The sequence below is a fragment of the Melanostigma gelatinosum genome (genome assembly GCF_949748355.1).
Source record: "Melanostigma gelatinosum genome assembly, chromosome: 20".
Classification (NCBI taxonomy): Eukaryota; Metazoa; Chordata; class Actinopteri; order Perciformes; family Zoarcidae; genus Melanostigma; species Melanostigma gelatinosum.
Genome location: NC_136653.1, coordinates 2,800,032 through 2,809,774, shown reverse-complemented (window position 1 = coordinate 2,809,774; position 9,743 = coordinate 2,800,032).

Below are 9,743 nucleotides of genomic sequence, written 5' to 3'. Positions count from 1 at the left end.
ATTGTTACTGATGTGTAACATCATAGAGCAAGTAGAGGACTGCGCTGCAAGTTAGCTAACCTAAAAACACTGGTAGCTAAGCACACTGAGCACCAGCCCTTTCACCTATAGCTACTTAGCTGAAGCTAACTTGTGATTGGGTTATTAAAATAACCCGCACTGGTTGGTAAAGTTTTACAATTTAGTTGGCTTCAGCTAGATACATTAGCTAGTTGAAAAGGCTGGTACTCAGCTAGCCACATAGTCTGATGCTCTATTTGTTTTTGCACTGCATTTAACTATTTTGTATTAATGTACTTACTATTTATTTTTGACTCGTCTGATGACACTTTACTGCCTTTTAGCTGCTACAAAGAACACTCTAACATCCTTCTCAAGTGTTACATCTGGATTTCAATTTTTAGCCACAAATTATCTAAAAACGGTTACATAATGGTGCTAGCGTGGTTAAATGTATATGGAAGCAGAGAGCTCATTAACTTGGTCACCCATTTCACTGGAACCAAAGTCAGCCAGCTTTTTGGCAAAGTCTGTTGAATCGATTGACCTCTCTGACAACCCACTGATTGATATGTAGCGTTAAATATGTGAAAAGAGACTCTTGATTCAGTTTCCAGCTTAGAATCACATTGCTTGAAATGTGGCTGAAGCACCTAAAGGTCAGTCACAGCCGGCTTCATTTTTTTTTTTTTTTTACTTTTTCCCCCCAAAGTTACATAAGCCGAGTGTATGTATGGGCCCGTGAAATAGTGGAAAGAGAGGAGACCTTAGGGGTGCATGTGTTAAGAGTGCATCTACAGGTTCACATCCTATGAGTGTGCCTGTTTGTATATATATATGAGTGTTTCAGGCCCATGGGACAGTGTTTGAGGATAGCAGGGAGTGTGCAGCCCACAGCTGTTTTTCCGCTCATTTCTGTGGGAGGTCGGGGGGGTGAGAGGATAGACTTTTAACTACCTCCCCTCCTACCGCCCGTCCACCTTTTGCCATGGGGGCACCACACGGATGGGAGGAAAAGAGCGAGGCAGAAGAAAGCCCATCGCCGCTTCGCAACCCCCTGGTTTTGAACTTCACTCGCTGTCCCTGCCTCCTCTGTTCTATCTTACTCTTTTTTTCCTTCGTCAAATTCAACGTGCCTCTCTTTCTATCTCTGGATTTCATCATCTCTTTCCTCCCAGAGTGGCAGCATTCTTTGAGGTTTGCGGAGTTTGTTTATTTCCATGAGTGATTTAATTCTGAGTGACAGATCTGCTCTGGTGGAGCAACAGTGGTTAAGAGACGTGGCGGATGGAGATGCATCGGGTGGGGAAATCAACACCTCAGGAGGGTTCGATGAAGGGATTGCTGGGTGTTTTAGGGTTTATTTTAAGGAGCCAGATGTCACCGCCTTAGATCTTCTGATTTGTGTTTGGTGGTTTAAAATGTGCTGTACTGTTTCTTTATATTTTTTAAATAATTTACAGACCCCTCTTTAATGGCACACTCTCTACATTTATTGAACAGTTTATGGGGTAATTACAGGGATAGATAGAAACTGTGGCCACTTGCCAAAAGGGTGCCACAGTTCAATGTCAAGGTTAATCAAATTTTTTATTTAAGTAATTTTAACCATTGCAGGGGCAAGGTTTTATGTGACCGACTTCCGGTGATGGAGCACATAAGTCTGCAAAGGGATCAAGGTTGTGTTTGGTTAACCTGCCCAGCAGTGACCTTCCGCAGAGGTGTTTGCAGGCGGCATACCGTGGGCTCTGATTTATTGGGAAAACTGGCAAAGTCCAAGATGGATTGGCCCCCTCTCAGGAAGTCCAGAGGTTCAGCAGGGTGATGGCCAGAGTTTATGTTGCTGCCTTTTTCTTGGCTCCTAATGCAACTTTACAGCCTGAAAGAATGTAAAGAGGTGGCCCGAGGGTTTGAAAAACATGGGAGGGATTTGAGGAAACATGGTGCGGGAGGAAAAGTAGAAAAAAAGAAATTAAACATCTTGGCACCTATTCGAGGTTGAATGCCCCCTAAAAATGTAGCAGAGTGCTGCGAGCATTTGAGAAAAAACAGGGCTTTGCTTCTGGAGAACATGTTTGATGTGAAGGCCTTATCAGTTGGAACATATTTCAGAACAAATTTTATCAAGCCGTCCGATCACCACGCCACTCCTTCCACTTACCTCCGCCGACTCCACAAAGACCTGTCAGTAGCGTGGAGAGTGTAATCTCCAAAGCACTTCCTCGGGCAGTTCCATGAATTGTCCCCACAACATTGTGAGAGGTCATTACGCTGGTTTCTGTGGTTGAGGGACAAGCGCCACGGCGGCCCCTGGGGGACCCGATCTCCCGCTTTCTCCGAAGTTTCCCCACTCGTCACCAGTACATTTGGCTGTGAAAGGGACACGGTGAAAGTGAGCGGGCCAAGGCGCACGAGGTCATCACTGTGCATCTCTGGCTGTGGAGCTACAACTGTGTAACTGCAGAGATGTGTACTGGCTGAAGAATGTGCTTATTGAAAACTATATTCAAGTGGCTCCAGTCACTGACAGCCTGTATCGCCATGTCCCCTCTACAATGAAAACATGAGGCAAACAATTGGCGACCAACTTGATGCCTGGGATTTACTGTTTCCACCAACAGCACCATTGTCTGTGTAGGACGCATGGCATGTTCATTGGAACCTGGCACAGAGTCACTGGCGGCCAAAGCCTCTGAGTGTCGGCGACCGCCGTGGTTTGAGCATTCTTCCTTTCACTAGACGGTAGAGAGGCTACAACCATTCAACACTGGCCAGATCAGGCCCCCGTTGAGACAGTGACCGCATGCTGTGATGGAAGACCAATTGTCACATGGGTACACCACACACATGGCCATCCTACCACTGCGAACAGGACATGGGCGGGTGTCCATGGAACACAGTGCTCCACCAAGCTCTCCTGGGTGCGTTTACTCAGCGACTGGATAATGCATGTGTGATGTCGCATTCTTACATGTGACTCAACGTCCCCAGAGCTCACGCTGCCGTGCTTTTTTGTTTTGTCAAAGCTACCGCCGTTCCATGAAGAGGCTGAAAATGGTTTGATGTCCGGTATTTCGATGTAGGAGTTGAGAGTTTCGTTCCTCCTTCGATTAGACTTGATCAGGGTGATGGTTTTATTTACAGGACTAATTTCCTGAAGGAAATAACGAAGTAATTTGGTACTCACTACAGGAAAACAGGGATACTTTGTTAAACTGTACTTTCCTGTAGACATATACATGCTACAGACCGACTAAAAGACGCCTGACATATACTCTAACAATTATTTAAAAGTTATGATTGGGTGGCTGTATATGTTTGGGCACAGCGACATCTTTCTGATGTACTGAAATGTAGCCATTGAATGAATCAACCATCAGTGATGATAATGTGCAAGAGCTAATATTTGCTCAGTTGTACTTGTAGAATGAAAGTAAAGTGTTCACTTTGCACACTTCCAATTAATTAATTGCAAATGTAACCTAAAGACTTTTTTGATGTATGCAAAGATTAGGTCCAAATTACACTGGTCCTTCCTGGAAACCTCCTAGGATCTCCTGGGGCAATATTTGATAAATTCGTGGCAACACGACGCTGTTGTATTTGAACTCCAAAGAACCTGTTCAGCTTTATCAGGTCCCTGTTATAATTGCTATGTGAAAGTGGCTCTTCTTATCACAGAACTTTGACTGAGATCATTTTTATTAACGTCTTCATTTGCAAAATATTTTCAAAAGTCATGAAAACAAATAAATATATGGACCTTAAAATGTACTGTTGATGCAAGTCTTAGTCGGCTTAGCCCAGTGTGTAGGATATGGTCCCTGTCCAGAGGCCCCTAAAGGAGGGTATAGACGAGGCTATTCAAAGGACAGTAGTGCTGGAAAGGGTACAGTGTTGGGGCTGCAGAGATAATAATGTCGGCCCTGTGCTGGCGGGTTGATCACTAACATCCCCTCTCCCTCCTCATCCTCATGAGCCAGATTTCGCCTCCCTTTTTCTATAAGAGCTTAATCTACAGTCTGCAGCGCAGCCAGTGAGGGCCTTATCAGCTGGGTGAGAGCCGCCTGCATGCTGCCTCCAGCCTTGGCTCCAGCCTTGGCTCCCTTTACTGGACGGACCTGGCTGAGTAGAGACACTCATACGGACATGCAAAGCGGCAAGGCTAGTTCAAGTTCACACTCAAGACTACAGCAGTGTTTTATATTCAGAAGTTATGAAGGCTACAGTATTAATATCCGCTTTTGACTGCTGAACAGTTTACAGCACTGGTTCCAAACATTTTTGGCTCGTTATTATTTATCGCCAAGAAATGCCGACCAGTTGCAAAATGTATGTGAGCTATGAGCAGATCAATCACAGAGTAATGTTCTCTTCCCACCAGTGGAGCGTAGTAGTAAACAACTCCTGTTTTGTTTTGTGGGCACCAATAAATGTGGCGGATCATTTTTGGAAACATTAGATATCTGTATGACTCAGCACAGACTATACAATTGATTTGGTGTGACACCTCATCTTAGTATCTTATGGCTCCAACAACTCTGTGAAGCACCCCCTGATTTTATATTTTAGTCATCTAAATTGAATGGCTCCTGCCAACTATAAGTTCAAATTTTGGTGTAAGTTCACAGACACGGATCCTTTGGCTTCCATCCATTCAGACTAGGAAATCATAAAGATACAATTCAGAGGCTCTGTTTTTATATTCAGAAACTAGGGGCTCCTTTTTTTCTATAATTTTTCCAATCCAAGCCGCAGTATTTTCATTCTTCCCCAGTGTAAAAGATTGTTTTCCTTCAGCGTTATTGCTCATGCAATATAGACTGCAGCCTCCACGCATTTCACTTCTATGGAAAACATTTTCCTCCCTCCACTCCTCCATGCACAATTCATTTCAGATGTCACTTGTAGGTGAATTCCTGAAATACTGGAGTGTTTTTGTTTTTTTCTCCGCCTCACTATTCCAGTCAGTACAAATTGGAGATCTGTGTGTAAGAGAGCAACGGAAATTAAATGAGACAGACTGAAAACAAGCCTTGTGCTGCCGGTGCCCGACAGAGAGGGACTTATCATTAGGCTGCTGTTAGGAGCTGGGAGAGGAAGGATCACCATCCAAATGCTCAACTTGATTGAAGTGCACAAATTACTCGGCGACGGTGTGGTCGGATGTCCATGATGCCCTTTGAAGGCAGAGAGCAGTAACTACAGCTTAGTTTTCAGGGTGAACACTTAAACTGTAACAAATGGATAGGATATAATGCTTTCTTTGCATTTCACAAAATAATTGTCATAGTCCTGTGGAAAAACTTTGGAATATGAAGAGAAAACAGCAACCACAAACAAAACATGTTCCCTCAGCTTTCCTCCTGCCCTTTGATAATTACCTCAAAATTAATATAATTAATTATTTTTACAATGAAATGCATTTTAACATGCAATTGAAATAAATAAATAGACACGGACTAGAAAATGTTGCCAGTGTATGTTTCTGCAAATTGTGGATATGTTGAATGTGTTTATCCAATTATTTATTTGAATGTGGATGTTTTTGCATTTGGACACAGCAAGTGACATAGTAAATGGAGCCGCCTTTATTGAAAGTTTCGTGATATAATAATAAGTAGCATATAAAGAGAGAAAGTCCACAAAGAGCGGGTGGGTCAAACAAACGCAGGGCCTTCACCCAGGAGGCTGCTGTTCATGTCCCGTGTGAAAACCAAAAGTAATCGTTTAGTCGATGCTTGTTACGTAACATTGTAGTGCTTGTCCGCCGTGGGAGTTTACGATAGTGACGTTACTGTTATTTCACTACTTTGCTGCGTTTTTACTTTAACACAAACCTTTATCCTTTTTCTAACCTTAACAAAGTAGTTTTCTTGTCTAAACCAAACCAATTGTTTCACAACGTTAACCACATGGCATTGTGCATTTCTGTGTGATACGACGCTGATGTGAAAAGTATTTACATATTTTTGTTTCAGAAACGTCATTGAACATATTCTGTGGTTTGCAGAAACATACAATGCCAAGAATTATTTTCTGCCGACTGGGTTGCTTGAGAACACCAGGTCGTCAGTCAAAAGATGAGATGGCAGCCAATCCTACTCTTAGGTAAGGCAAGGCAAGTTTATTTGTATAGCACATTTCAACAACAAGGTAATTCAAAGTGCTTCACATAAAACCATTAAAAGCATCAAAACACAAGGCAAAATAAAAGGAGATTTAAAAACAATGAAAGAAACGGTGTAAGAAATAAAATGCAGAAATGCAGGAAATTTATTAATATATTAATTGAACGTGGTTCAATTAAAGGCAGCAGCAAACAGAAAAGTCTTCAATCTTGATTTAAATGAGCTGAGGGTCTCAGCAGACCTGCAGCTTTCTGGGACTTTGTTCCAGATATGAGGAGCAGAAAAACTGAACGCTGCTTCTCCATGTTTAGTTCTGACTCTGGGAACAGATAGTAGACCGGTCCCAGACGACCTGAGGGGTCGGGATGGTTCATAAGGTAGCAGCAGATCAGAGATGTATTTTGGCCCTAAACCATTCAGTGCTTTGTAAACCAACAGCAGGATTTTAAAGTCAATTCTTTGTTGGACAGGAAGCCAGTGCAAAGACCTCAGAACTGGAGTGATGTGGTCCACCCTCCTGGTCTTAGTGAGGACTCGAGCTGCAGCGTTCTGAATCAGCTGCAGCTTTCTGACGGACTTTTTACAGAGACCTGTAAACACACCGCTACAGTAGTCCAGTCTGCTGAAGATAAATGCGTGGACAAGTTTTTCCAAATCCTGTTGAGACATAAATCCTCTAATCCTTGATATATTCTTCAGGTGATAGTAGGCTGATTTTGTAATTGTCTTGATATGGCTGTTCAGGTTGAGGTCTGAATCCATAACTACACCTAGATTTCTGGCTTGGTTTGTGGGTTTTAACATCAGTGACTGAAGCTGAGCGGTGATTTTCAATTGTTTGTCCTTGGTACCAAAAACAATTACTTCTGTTTTATCTTTGTTAAATTGAAGAAAATTCTGGCACATCCAGTTGTTGATTTGTTCAATGCAGTTACCCAGCCCTTGTATGGGATTATAGTCCCCTGGTGACATAGTTATGTCGATTTGTGTGTCGTCTGCATAATTATGATAACACACTTTGTTGTTTTCCATAATCTGAGCTAGTGGAAGCATGTAGATGTTGAACAGAAGAGGCCCCAGTATTGAACCTTGGGGAACACCACATGACATTTTAGTCAGCTCTGATGTGTAATCAGCTACAGACACAAAGTATTCTCGGCCCTTCAAGTAGGATTCAAACCAGTTAAGTGCTGTGCCAGAGAGTCCCACCCAGATTTTTAGTCTTTCTAGGAGTATGGCATGGTCGACCGTGTCGAATGCAGCACTGAGATCTAGTAAGATTAAGACTGAACTTCTGCCATTGTCTATGTTTAAGTGGATGTCGTTGAAGACCTTAACAAGAGCAATTTCAGTGCTGTCGAAAGCCTGACTGGAAACATTAAAGCAGTTATTTACGGTCAAGAAGTTGGTCAGCTGTTGGAAAACTGCTTTTTCAATTATTTTACTTAAAAATGGGAGGTTTAGTTACCTTTTCAGCAGGACTAGCTAAGGTATTTTTATTCCCTATGAGTGTATGCTGCCTCATGTAGGATACTCAACTACCAAGGAGTTAGTTCAACAAAATTTAGATATTTCAATTACAGTCAGCAACTACGATGGAAAAGAAGGTATATCTCCCCTGTAGTGCATCCTGAGCTCAACCAGTGTTTTAATTGCCCACATTCAACCTTAACTAGCTTAAAGAGGTGTTAGTGTAGACATAACCATGTTTTCACGTAAAGACCACTTGGTCGTGGAACAACAATGTATAAAGGACATAAGACCTTTTTGTCTGTAGAATATGATTCTGGACATTCTGGTGAAGAACACAACAAGCACAATGTGGCGGTGCACGTTTCTTGGTGCACACAACCAGCTTTCGTCAAGGCTAGCTTTGGCTACCCGCGCTAACTCTTGGCTGTCTTGCTGTAGCTTTGTAGTTGCCTGTATGGTTTTAAGCTGTATTTCATTGTAACTTCACGATTAACATGCTGATTTCTCTGAAATTATACATTTATATGGCATTAAAAATGGATATGGCAATATAAATGACAAGTCGGGTCTGGTTTTAACAACATTTTGACTAATTACTGCATATTGGCTCTGTAAGGTATTGTGAGACAATGCTCTTTTTTTCTGAGCCCATGGAAGGTGGGATGCTACAAGGGAAGTGTGGAAACAAGCACTTAACTTGGTGGGCTCGGTTCAGGACAATATGGGTGTGAGGGTGGAAGCCACAAAGGCAGCTCTGTGTTTCAGTATGAGCTCCGAGTGGCTCTGCTGGCAGGCACACATAGATCAGTATTGTGTCTGTGGGGGCTGGAGTTAGCCCTGGGTCCCATGGACTGAACACAATGTCACATGAACTCATCCAGATGTGTGCATCATAAATTGGGAATCAGATTTTTGTACAAAGAAAATAAAAATATGGCAATAGTACTGTACCTCACATATGACAGCATTATGAGTGTCTGTTGTGACAGAGAACAAGGTCTACACCTCATATTTATCTCTGCAGCTAAAATTGGGAGTGCATATCTTGTATCACCTCTTGCACTCTGACATGAAAAATCTACACTGAGATGTTGGATAAATATAGGCCCTGAACTAACTGCGGAGGCATCCATACTTAGAATCAACCCAAATTCCTAAAACATCTGAGAATACCTCCCATGCCTGCTTCTGTCAGACATCACAACTCCTCGCCTCAAACAGCTCATGATGCCTGCCATCGGCACAACAGGATTGAGGTTAGCTGTGGAGCAATGAGAGAAAGAGAACAAACATAAACACATCCTCAGGAGTATTATCCTATTTTTGCAGCACATTTCCATTCATCTCTCCTTCGCCTCCACCTCTGATTTCCTCAAGATCAGGGAGAATAGCGGAAAAGACAGAGAGATGAAACACAGTTTACCGCCTCGCCCCCTCTCCCACCATCTCCCACCTTCCTCGGTGGCTCCAATTAAACTGGCCCTGGTTCCTCTTGCGAAATAAAACCCGAATAAAACCCCCTATCGGCTTCCTGTGCAGGTTCATAGTGTGGTTAATGAAGCCGCTATCAGCTCAGAGCGGGACATGGTCTTATTAGAGCCAGTGGAATGTGGCGAGGCCCACTGGATCAGAGACTCCCAGCTCATTAGAGAGCATCTGTACATGGGAGACTGGCTGGCTGACCAGACTGATTGACGTGTATGCTCTTTATGTATCCATTTTCTGTCAATGTGCCTTGTTTACTTGGTTTCTCTTGATTCCTTGATTTCTAGCTGGGGGTTAGCCGAAATAATTACCTCGGCAAGCTGACCGTCAAAAGTCCACCGAAAGAACGAGGTGGTTTACTTTATCAAAGCCTTTGTGTAGACTATAGCTTCCAAAATAATTCTGATGAAATCGTTTTTTGGTTTACAATACCGGTGAAATTGGTGCAGTCTGTGTGTTGCTTTCAGCCCTTTCTCATTGTCCTCTGGTCAGATCGAGACTGGGTGGACCGTACCGTGAGAAATCTATTAAATTAGAATTGTTTAAATTTTACAGTGGTGTATAAAGTACTCAAAAGCCATACTTGAGTAAAAGTAAAGATACCTTACTGGAAGACTACTCCAGTAAAAGTAAAAAGTCACCTATTAGAATACT